This window comes from Lepisosteus platostomus, chromosome 4 (genome assembly GCF_059453375.1).
Source record: "Lepisosteus platostomus isolate fLepPlt1 chromosome 4, fLepPlt1.hap1, whole genome shotgun sequence".
In the NCBI taxonomy this organism is placed as follows: Eukaryota; Metazoa; Chordata; class Actinopteri; order Semionotiformes; family Lepisosteidae; genus Lepisosteus; species Lepisosteus platostomus.
This window is the reverse complement of record NC_142614.1, coordinates 44627733-44639750: the sequence shown is the minus strand read 5'-3', so window position 1 is coordinate 44639750 and position 12018 is coordinate 44627733. Positions and strand designations below refer to the sequence as shown.

The 12018-nt window shown below is 38.4% G+C and overlaps 1 long non-coding RNA gene across 1 annotated transcript in view; it reads left to right on the top strand.

The window, feature by feature from the left end:
* The first annotated feature begins 457 nt into the window (after positions 1-457).
* The window catches only part of LOC148673217 (uncharacterized), a 179912-nt gene continuing 168351 nt past the window's right edge, over positions 458-12018 (top strand). The window contains exon 1 of the long non-coding RNA XR_015935966.1: positions 458-1204. This is a non-coding gene — a long non-coding RNA (uncharacterized LOC148673217). The remainder of the gene's footprint in view (positions 1205-12018) is intronic.

Below are 12018 nucleotides of genomic sequence, written 5' to 3'. Positions count from 1 at the left end.
CAGAGAATAAGTAATAGGTTTATTCCACGCTGAAACGTTGTGTCTTCTCAGCATGGAATAAACCTATTACTTGTTCCTTTGCAGCCTACGCATGCTGACGCAGCTACCCACTTGAACTACTACAACATGAACAGAGAATGTTGTATAAAAAATCCCAAAGACAAATAGCTCTACACACTTTATTTTAAAGGATTACCACTAGCGGCTGTTGACAACATTTGATTCAAACTTTCAAATCTTGCTCAGAGCTGAGACTTTGGGATTTTCCTCAGGGAAAGTATTTTTCTCATTTCCCCACTTCTCCAAAGTCAGAATGCCAGCTTTATGTTATTGTTACACATCATGTAATATTCTGCTTTATTTAATTCATTATTTAATATGCATATATCTGAAGAGAACTGTTTGTTGATTACAGCTCAGCATTCAATACTATAGTGTCATCAAAGCTTGTCATCAAGCTCCAGGACCTGGGACTGAACACCTCCCTTTGTAATTGGATCCTGTACTTCTTGACGGAACGTCCGCAGGTGGTGAGGGTGGGCACCAACATATCCTCTACCCTGACTCTAAACACTGGAGCCCCCCAAGGCTGTGTGCTTAGCCCTGTCCTCTACTCCTTATTTACCCATGATTGTGTCGCCAGGCATAACTCAAACTCCATCGTTAAGTTTGCGGACAATATAACAGTCATCGGCCTGATCACAGATGGTGAAGAGTCTGCGTACAAGGAGGAGGTTGAAACCCTTGCAGCATGGTGCCAGCAGAACAACCTCTCACTGAACATCAGTAAGACTAAGAAGAAGATTGAGGGCAATAGGAAACACCAGGGAGGACATCCCACACCTATCTATATCAGTGAGACTGCAGTGGAGAGGGTCAGCAGTTTGAAGTTCCTGGGAGTTAACATCACAGAGGACTTAACCTGGACCCACCACACCAACATCCTGGTCAAAACAGCACAGCAGCGCTTATTCTTTCTCCCCAGGCTAAAGACGTTTGGCATGCCATCACATATCCAGGCCAAATTCTATAGGTGCACTATTGAGAGCATCCTGACTGGTTGTATCTCTGCCTGGTATGGGAACTGCTCCGCCCAGGATTGCAAAGTACTGCAGAGGGTGGTGAAGTCAGCGCAGCTCTTTACCGGCTGTGAGCTACCAAACATCTTGGACATCTAATTAGCTAGATGTCTTAGGAAGTCCAGGTCCATTCTCAAGGACCCCATTCATCACAGTCACAAACTGTTTTCTCTCCTACCGTCCGGTAAATGGTAGCGAAGCATTCGGTCAAAGTCTAACAGATTACAGAACAGCTTCTACCTCCAGGCAATAAGACTGCTAAATAGCCAACCTGCAGCTCCTTTGGCAAATCACCCGTAATGGCTACATGGACATACAGTTTTTGTTGTATTCATCATTCTGCACTACTTGGACATAATATATTGCATACACCATGGACACATACTGTAACAGCTCTATTCATATTGAGTATTGTCTGAGTTTATTTTATTCTATTTCTATTGTACTATTATGTATTATTATGTAACCTTCTTTTGTAACTTTAATTTTGTGATTTTTACCCCCCGGTGAGCTTGTAGAAAAGACATTCCATTGCCAGCAACTACTGCTGCATGCTGTATTGTTGTGCATTTGATAAATAAACTTTGATTTGATTTGATTTTGAATTTGAACTGAAGAAATGAATTTATATTAGGAGAACCACCTGTTTTGGGAAATATCAGACTTGTCCTAACGCAATTAGTATGTATCGTATGTACAAAATATTCCAAAACTGTTTGTGGCGATAAAGATAAGTCATCTAACACAAGTATTAATTTTTCAAATGTAGAATTCGCATTTCTTATCATCTCCCTGTATAATAAAAACGGAACATGATAAAAAAGTATCAACACAATCTTATTGGATATCAGTAAAACTAACATGAAGTAAACCAACTATTCTATCAGAAGATGCTATAAACTTGGAGTATAAGCCACAGACTCTGCAGGGTTTGCTTAGAGAGTTTCCTTTGAACTTACAGATAGGCCTCTATTTGCATTCACAGTTAACAAGAGCTGATCTGTCTTACATTGCCCATTTAACAATAGTATCTGACTGTTCAATTTGTAGATAAAGCCCTGTTTTGAATCCAGGATAAAATTAGGGGGATTAAAAAACACTTATCAACCATCATTCCTCCTAGTCCCCTGCAAGTGCCTGCTAAAATGCACTATCCATACAGTATCTTTACATAAGAGGCAGTGAGTGGGATCATCTGATTCTAATCTTAGGATTAGAATCACATCATCTTAAGGGAGGCATTACCTGCCTTGCCTAAGGTGCCAAGAGTAAATGAATGCAGCAAAAGTTTATAAATCAAATGGTAGGACTGTCTATTAAAATAATGTGAAATGATTAGATTGTATTTGAAATAAACTCTGCGGAATGTTAGTTGGAGAAGCTGTCAGTTCAATCGGTTTAATTACAACCTGTCACCACTTCAACAAACTTTTTTCTGACGTTGAGCTTTTGTCATCTAGCTGTAAAGAACATGAAAAGCAGTGTATGACAGTTTTCTGCTGAATGAATAAAAACTGAACCAAGTATAATAAATCAGAGAAAAGGAAATGTTTGCCTAAGATGATTTAGTTTAAAATCCCTGAGCAAACGATAGTTACTTTGCATTTTTCCATGCATAATATATTTTCCACATATAAATGTGGTAACCTGATTGTAATTGTGATGCTGTTAAATAGAATTCCTGATGAGCTGATTATGCAATGGAAACAGTGTGTTTCTTCTTCCTGACTTAGCTGAAAATGAAACTTTATCTTGGTGAGATAAATCATATGTAAACAGACAGTTTTTCGTTTGTACAGCTTGCAAGCACTACCTGCTTTTCTTTATCCCTTAGACAAACAAAGTGGATGAACCTATTACTTTCTGAAATCAAGGAAAGCCTTTAACAGCGTGGTTCTTGAAGCTGATCTGAATCACAGTTTATGAAAGAACTCTACTCTCCTGCTGCTTGGAAAGCCTCCACTTTGAGAGATGTATGTTTTCGCCATTTATTATGAGTGCGTCGCAGCAGCAGCCTTTAGCTGACCTCTTAATCAAATTCACTGCCAGAACAAAGAAATGAGATGCAGTGAACTGAGCTGAAGGGACTTGTGTGCTGGCGCAGTCTTTTTTTTAAACATCTGTGTTTCAATCCCTCCAAGGGCCAGACTGCCTCCTAGTAACCTCTTCTTTTTCTATTAGTTCTTCCTTTCTTAAAGAGGAAAACAACACCGATAATATTTGGATTGTTTTTTTAAGATTTATCTACAATATTCCCTTATGGATTTACACAGACTTTTTCTTCAGTCTAAGGATAATGCATTTCACAAAAAGCTAAAGTGCAATTAACCTCTAGCTTGAGCTACCAATTTTTGTAAGATCTTACATGTAAGCATGCCTTCCATAACTGAACAGCTTTGGTAGTGGGGGCCTTTTCAAATCAAGTTCACCTTGTGAACATGACATAATTATGAAAAACTAATGAGCAATGGAAGCAGTAGGGGATTGAAAACATTCTTCCATGTCTTTTTGTGACTAGGGATTTAGGAATTTACAGCTGATCATGTAGATACTTACCTAATTAAGAGTTTCTGGCTAGTCATTCAGTGCTTATATCCTTTTCACCATCAGATATTTCCCTCAGTAATATGTGTCTTTTAGTAACATCTGTTAGAAGTGCTCAGGGGTATAGCAGCTGCAGTAATTTTATTCCTCTCCTCTAGGCTCAAAAAACTGTACAAGAATAATTAGAATATTACTGTGTTGTAAATATTACCTTGAGATTATTGTACATTGTTTCACATATTCTCACCTCTTGGGGGACCTGAAGCCTATCCCAGAAAGCAACGGGCACAAGGCAAGATACACCCTAGACAGGACACCTGTTTATTCCAGACACATACTGAATGCACACTCACTGCAGGACCAATTTTCCCTGAATCCAATGAACCTACCAGTAGGTCTTTGGACTGTGTGATGAAACTGGAGCACCCACACAAACATGGGGAGAACATACAAACTCCATGCAGACAGCCCCCCAGGTCTGGAATTGAACTGATGACTGATGGCACTTTGGATGGTGTTATTAAACAAGAAATAGAGAAAGGAAGACACCCTTGCCCTCTCACATTAATCTTTCTGAAACAGTAATTGATATTATTTTTGGTGAATACAGTATGATTCAATCAGTTTTTCTTCTACATACAGTATACTGTAGGATCACATTGTGCTAGTCTCACTCCCCCCTTTAATTATTTTGTTTTTCTTCTGAAAACATGGAAATCCCTTGTAAGTAAATGGGAGCTATTTTATTTAACAGTCTGAATAATTTAACATCTGATTAATTTGATTAATCAAACTCTCTTAGCCCCCCAAACTGTAATAGTTAGTGCAAAATATGGATCAGCTTAATGCCAAAGTCTCAACTACTTTTAGAACACTGATTTAAAAACAATAAGAATATCAAAAGAAATAGATTCACTGTGAATGAGTACATTGATCATTTCCAAATATGTTGAGCAAAGGAAAAATAGTTTCAAAGATTTCTGTTTCAACAATATTCCCACAAGAGGGCAGCAAAGATTCATAGAAATAATCGTGTTTTAGTAATCAATATCACACCAGGTAATTAATGTATAGTAAGTGTTAATCGGGGAGGATGAAAAGCATAGAAACACAAGCATACATACTTAAATATTTTAATTGCTTTGTCCACGATTATAGCTCTCAATTTTGGATTTAGTTGTCTTAACTCTTTTGAGCCGCAGGATTCTGAAGAAATCAACATTATGATCCATTTTAATGCAATCATTTATTACACAGGAATTAGGAATGCAGAAACATAGGTTTAAAAAATTATACTGTGCATAGATGACACATAAAAAAATCTGGATTTTAACACCTTTCTTAAAGGCATTCTGAACGTTGAGAATTGTGCAGCGTCCAAGAAACCCTATTGCTTGATAAGTGAATATTTTAATTGCATTTCACCATGCATCTCAGTTAACAAGTGCATGGTTAATTGGCTAAACAGATATTGAACGGAAGCCGTTTAAAGGTGAGATTGTGGTCCAATATTTCAAGGCCACCATTTTGATATATAAACTATTCAGAGCAGCTTATGCTGTCCCATGTTGTAGCAGGTATAATAATATTAATGTGTGTTAGAGTTCATTTAACAAGCAACCACAATAGAGCATATAAATATGCATATAATATAGTATATTGAGATTTTCAGGAGGCCTGTGATAAAATTCCTCATAAAAGATTAATTATCAAATTGCAGGTAGTAGGCATTGAAGGTGTTGAATGTAATAGGTTTACAAATGAGTTAATGCACATGAAACAGAAGGCTCTTAAAAGGGACAAAAATTCAAATTGTCATCGTGAGTGGAGTACCTCAGGGTTTTGTATTAGGTCCACAGCTCCTATATTGCTAATAAAGAGGTTGGTATTAGTAGAAAAATAATTATTTTGGCAGATAAGGAAACACTATAGAACCTACATTCAGAAATAGAGCAAATTCAGGACTGGACAGATACTTGGAAGATGACTATAGCAATGTTATAGAGGCTTGTAGCCCTGACTTCAGCCACACAAGGTGGCCAATGGCCCCTCTTTAGCTAGGCTCTGCATTTGTTCTTATGAGAAGAAGAAATCCTAATTAGGTGAACGTCCATTAGGATTACAAAGGAGCATCTGAGAGATTGTGCAACAGTCTGCACTTAGTCTCAGCAAAGGAAGGATCCTAATATCAACTGCTCCGGTGTAAGGGTCACCAGGGTTTGGCCAGCTCCTTTACAGCTGCATATCCCTGGCCAAACACAACCAGCTGTTTAAGAATAGGGGTTCTGTCAGGCTAAGACAAAGATACTTGGTGGTAAAACCCACTGAAAGCTTCAAATCTGAGATTGGGAGAAAAAAGACTGATTCATAGCAGATGTTGAAGTGAGCTCACAGCTCTGGAGCACCAACAAACTAAGAGAAAATATGAAAAGAGAATTCAAACTGAAGTGACAGAAGAAGTGAATCTAACCCTGTACAAGGTAAAGTCCCAAGCAAACTATGAAAAGGGAATGCTTTCTTTCACCAAATGCTCCCATTAGAAGTAACACAGAAAAAAGCAACAGAACAGAGGAAGACAGAGGAGTCTACCAGCAGAATGGTAGAGAGTTTGGCTGGCCTGTAAAGCAGTGGTTATAAAAGTCAAACAGCCCCTGGGTGTTTAAAACTAGGGAGAGATCTACAGTATGGCAAGATTACAACTCAGAGAAAGGCATGAATGAGCAATTTCAATAGTTCAATAGTTTTGCTGTTCTTCATAAGAGGAGATAAATTCTATTGTATAAATAATCTCAGAGGATAAATAAAGAGCCAAAGTAAACCGTTCTGTCATGTCCTAAAGAAACTGGGGCAAGGTTAAGTGTCCTTCTCTAGGGAAAGTGAATTTGTGGCGCACTCCAGAGCCATTGATTAAACGCCCAAATTCAGATCAATTAGAATTTTACCCAATTTGGGAAGACAGGTCTTCTTCAGTCTTGAAGTTATGCAATGTTTTTTGTCTAATGATTTTTTTACATTATATTTAAAGTGCATATAAGCAAAACCAAATGACACACAGAAATTGGGATACAATGAGCTTCAAATGGCTATTTATGAGAAAGGGTTATTCAGATTGCTACTCTGGGATCAGTCCAGAGAAGCAATCATAGAAACAATCATGGGCTCAAAGACCTTTCAAAGGTTCTTCTCAGTCTTGAACAGAAAAGAATGCCAAGAGACCTGATTCAAATACTTTAAAAAGGTATTGCCAAAGTAAATACTTATTCAAAATCAGCAGTCAAACATGAACCAAATGAAACAAGCAAGAAACTACAGAAAAAATGTGTTTAAAACTGAGAACAGAAGAACTTCATTACATACGTTAAACTGTTGTAGGATCATGGAGTTGTAGTGACAAAGCCTATGATTTCACTTAGATATAAGTGTTATTAAAGATTTCTAACAATCTTTGTGTGCCTTGACCACGCAGCCCGGTGCTATCTGTGGATGGCCCAGGAATGTGGCTAAAGAGGCCCATGTGATAAGAGACATCGTAAAACTGTATCAAGCTGAACAATGTAATGATATATAGTGCAGATGGACTCCAGCAAGACTCCAAGCTGTTTTCTTTTCCCAAAACCACAGGTCAAAGGTCAATATCCAGCCACCATAAGGAAGATTCACCAATTGGGGATCTGTAGGGTGGGCATCAGAACCAAACCTCCTAGCATCACATCCAATCACAGTCTTGTGATGTCATACTATAAAACTGTAACCCAAGTCATTTTTTGTTCGTAAACTCACTGACATGAAATTTCTCTCCAGCCAAAACCGGCAAACTGACTTTTACAACCACGTGACTGTAAGCAGTTCGAGTCAGAACCTAATCCTTTCCCTAAGAGCCAGGAGAGAGTGCGTCAGTAAAGTAAAGAATTCTGTCCAACATATTATTCCTGAAACTAAAGAAATCTTGTGTTTGCAAGCTCTCTGTTATTTTCACCTGACCAACAAAATTAGACAGTTGATCTCTTTTTTTTGTCGATATAGAATATCTGAGCAAATTCTAAACACAATACAGTATATATACAGTAGCTGTAATGAACTAAGTTTCCCTGTATAACTTGTGACCATACCTCATGAAGACAAACTGTGCACAGACAGTTTTTAAAAACCAAAGTCAGCAAGATGCTACTTCAGCAGAGCTGCCTGAGCCCCAGTGCAAGGCGAAAGCTCTCTCTCCTCTCTCTTCTTGGTCTGCACAGGGACCCTCCCAGCACAGAGAAGCTGCCATGGTCAGTGCAAAGCTTAAACTCATCAAGGATGTTTGGACATGGATACTTCAGTGTAATCACCCCCATCTATGAATTGGCTTCATTACTCCGCTCTCCTCCCCACTAATAGTTGATGTGTAGTGAGCGTTCTGGTGCACTATGGCTGCCATCGCATCATCCAGGTGGATGCTGCACATTGGTGGTGGTAGAGTGGAGTGTCCAGAAAAGGGCTATATAAGTGTAAGCAATTATTATTATTATTTAGTTTAAAATGAATAAACTTCGTTATTCACATAATAATTCTCAGCCGTTGTACTATTTTACCAAACACCTTAGTTCATGATAGTAAATACATATTTATTTTTGTCTGAGAATATAAATGTGATTTAGTTACGTATATGAGACTGATAGAACCTATAAGCTTGACTATAATACATTATAGTCAAGCTTATAGGTTCTATCAGTCTCATATACGTAACTAAACAGTCTCATATAATACATTATAGTCAATGCATATTTTAACTGAAGTTATTAACTCTGATGTCTGTAATCCCAGAGTGAACCAATTGAGTTCACACTACATCATTTCACAGATGCATTCTATTATGTTTGTTGCTTAATTTGCATGTTTTGGTTATATCAATAAATTGTATGTTGTGTATTTAAAATCCATGTGTGAAACTGTAAATTATGATGTTTGATTGGTTTCTGAAAGTCGTCAATTACTCTCAAGATTTACTGTTACAATTTCTGATTTTTACAGAAAATTAAAACCCCCATCTGCTACAGAGTAAACTGTACAACTATGTGGTTGAAACTGATAATTTAAGAAACAGCTGGATTGAATTCTTGGATCAATTAGCTACTGGAGAACCAAATGAGATAGATGGGCTGAATGGCCTCCTCTAATTTGTAACCATTCATATGTTCTTAATTATATTGTCACTATAATGGTACTTCCTAAGTTTGGAGTTAACTGGACAAATGGTTTTTGAACATAAGGAGTTTGGGGCTACATATTGTAAATTATCTAAAAACAAAAATGGTGGTCAGGAGGCTGCATTGGTTTCTGCAAGACACCAATTTGTCATACTGTGTTTTCACTCTCCTGGAATAGAATAGACTTGGTTAGAATCATGTTTATCAATCTTGGAGTATTTGAGGCTAACAGATTTAGTACAAGAGCAGGCTTTACGAAACACAGGCCATGTTTCATAAGGTTGTTGATCACTCGGTCTGAGTATAAAAATTAATCAGCATGATGGCTGATGCCTATCTGAGATAATTTTGATATTTTTGACCAAGCCAAATTTTAGTTGAATCAGTGCAGTGGTTCCTTAAAACATCAAATATTTTGTCCATACTGCCAGCTTGGTTGATACAGAACACCGTTGGGACAGCTGTCCAAATACATCTTCATAGTGAGAGGCTGCTTAGCTCTTTGGCTGTCAACCACTGCCAGTTTAAAAGGGTTTAAATAGTGTAAATAAACAGTGAATACTCCCAAGTGGCTCAACCATCTATGGTACTAACCTAAGTAGTATAATCATGGATTCTTGCCACTAGCCTGGGTCATTTGTTGGCTGTGACTGGGGATTCTCCAAGCACAGTTATCTGAACACCACTGAAGGTAGGGTGGGGTTGGTCAGGGCTGTCTCAGCTCTCAATGACATATCAACCCCTTCAGCCTCTTGGGAGATTTCAGGTATGAGATGTTGTTACTTAGTGACATTGCCTCAAATCAGCTTTGAACTTGGAAAATGGGGCTGTGGTGCTTAAAAGTTGAGTGATTTGAAGGTGGACTGGATGGACGCATGTGTTTGCACTTATTCATTCATCCCGAACATGTTATGGGATTTGAAGCAGTGAGCTGATAATTGAAAAACACTCAACTGGCTATGCTAGCATCTATATCACCCTGCAGCTCTCAACGGGCTATCCACTGAAACTAAGCAGGGTTGAGCCTGGTCAGTACCTGTATGGGAGACCTGCTTTGAAGCTATGGTTCCTGCTAGAAGGGGTGTTAGTGGGACCAGTGAGGGGTTCCCACCCTGCAGTATGTGTGGGTTCTAAAGCGCCGTCTTTTGGATGAGACGTTAAACCAAGGTCCTGACTCTCAGTTGTCATTAAAGATCCCCAATATTTCTCATTTCTCAATAAGAGTAGGGAATTATCCCAAGGTCCGGGCCAAATTTCCCCCCTTGGCCTTTACCGTGGCCTCCATTGTCCCCATGTATGACTGGCTTGCACTTGCCCTGTGATGGACTGGTGCCCTGTCCAGGGTGTACCCTGCTTTGCACTCATTGCTTGCCGGGTAGGTTCCGGCTTCCTGCGACACCATATGGTATAAAGCGGTTTGGCAAATGACATGACATGACAACTGGCTATTCTACATTAGGGGGGTGTAACAAAAAGTAAAGGACAATACTGATAATTACACTTATAAACAAGTAGAAGAGAATGAAAGATTATTAATGAAAGATTGTTTTTGTCATTACAGATCCAGCCATTCACCCTGCAGCTCACAACTGGCAACCCACTGAAGCTAATCAGGTGTGAGCCTGGTCAGTACCTGGATGGGAGACCTCCTGGGAAAAACTAAGGTTGCTGCTGGAAGAGGTGTTAGTGGGGCCAGAAGGGGGCGCTCACCCTGAGATCCGTGTGGATCCTAATGCCCCAGTATAGGGATGGGGACACTATACTGTAAACAGGCGCCGTCCTTCGGATGAGATGTAAAACCGAGGTCCTGACTCTCCGTGGTCATTAAAAATCCCAGGGTGTTTCTCGAAAATAGTAGGGGTGTAACCCTGGTGTCCTGGCCAAATTTCCCATTGGCCCTTACCAATCATGGCATCCCAATAACCCCCATCTATAAATTGGCTTCATCACTCTGTTCTCTTCCCCACTGATAGCTGATGTGTGGTGAGCATTCTGGCGCACTATGGCTGCCGTCGCATCATCCAGGTGGGTGCTGCACATTGGTGGTGGTGGAGGGGAGTAAAGCGCTTTGAGTGGAGTATCCAGAAAAGCGCTATATAAGTGTAAGCTATTATTATTATTATTATTATTATTATTATTATTATTACAACATTAAAGCTACAACTTATATTAGAAGATTTGCTCCTCTTTTAGCTACCTATTGTGAACAATTTCTTACAGAATTCTTTTACCAATTGCATAACTACTACTATTATTTTCATTAACATTGCATCCATAAAAACTCCATCATGGTGAAAAATAGCAGATTTCTGCAGGGATGCTAGATGAGAAGGATCCTTTGGATTTTTAGCAAAATTGAGTTCTATGACTTGCTGAATGCCTGCAGACTAACTGTGACATCAGTGAATGATTTTCTGTTCTGTTGATCTCCACCGTCTCCTCTCCCACACTATGGATTTTGCTGTGCGTCAAAATTTAACAATCAATCAAAGTTTTAAACTTTGTTTTGGTTCAAAGTTAACACACTAGACTACATCCTCTTAATTTCTGTCAGACCTTGTAATAGTTTATATACAGAAGAATTAATCTGCATAATATTGTAAATTTTGCAATAATTTTGTAACTTGCAATACTAGCTTGCATTACATTTGCAGAAATAAAATAAGTATAAACATTGATTCCAAAAACCAATAACATTAATCACTGTAAACAAGTAGAAGAGAATGAAAGATTATTAATGAAAGATTGTTTTTGTCATTACAGATCCAGCCATTCAGAATGGACAATTAATAATGCACCTAACCATACATGCCACATTCCAACATTTTTTAAAGGCATCTTTAAATTCCCTTGCTCTTTCTGAGAATCCTGGTTGATTCATATTACACACACAAAGTTACACACAAAGAAAATATACATCTCATTTACGAACAATGTCATGGGGTTTGTTTTTCTGAGTTAATCCTCTTTGGTTTGATCACTGTATTTTAGAGAGTTGCAAAGAAAGAAATGTCTGCAGATATACCATCAGTTATGCCTTAGAGAATAATAAAAAGAATATCTATTGCTCAATCATAACATATTGACTGGAAAAGGCATTATTTATTTATATAAATACAACAGTGCTACCACAGGAAATGTAGACAAAAAGAAGAAAAAAGCTTTTTAATTGTTGTTCTGGATGATTTCCATGTCTGTAATTTCAATTT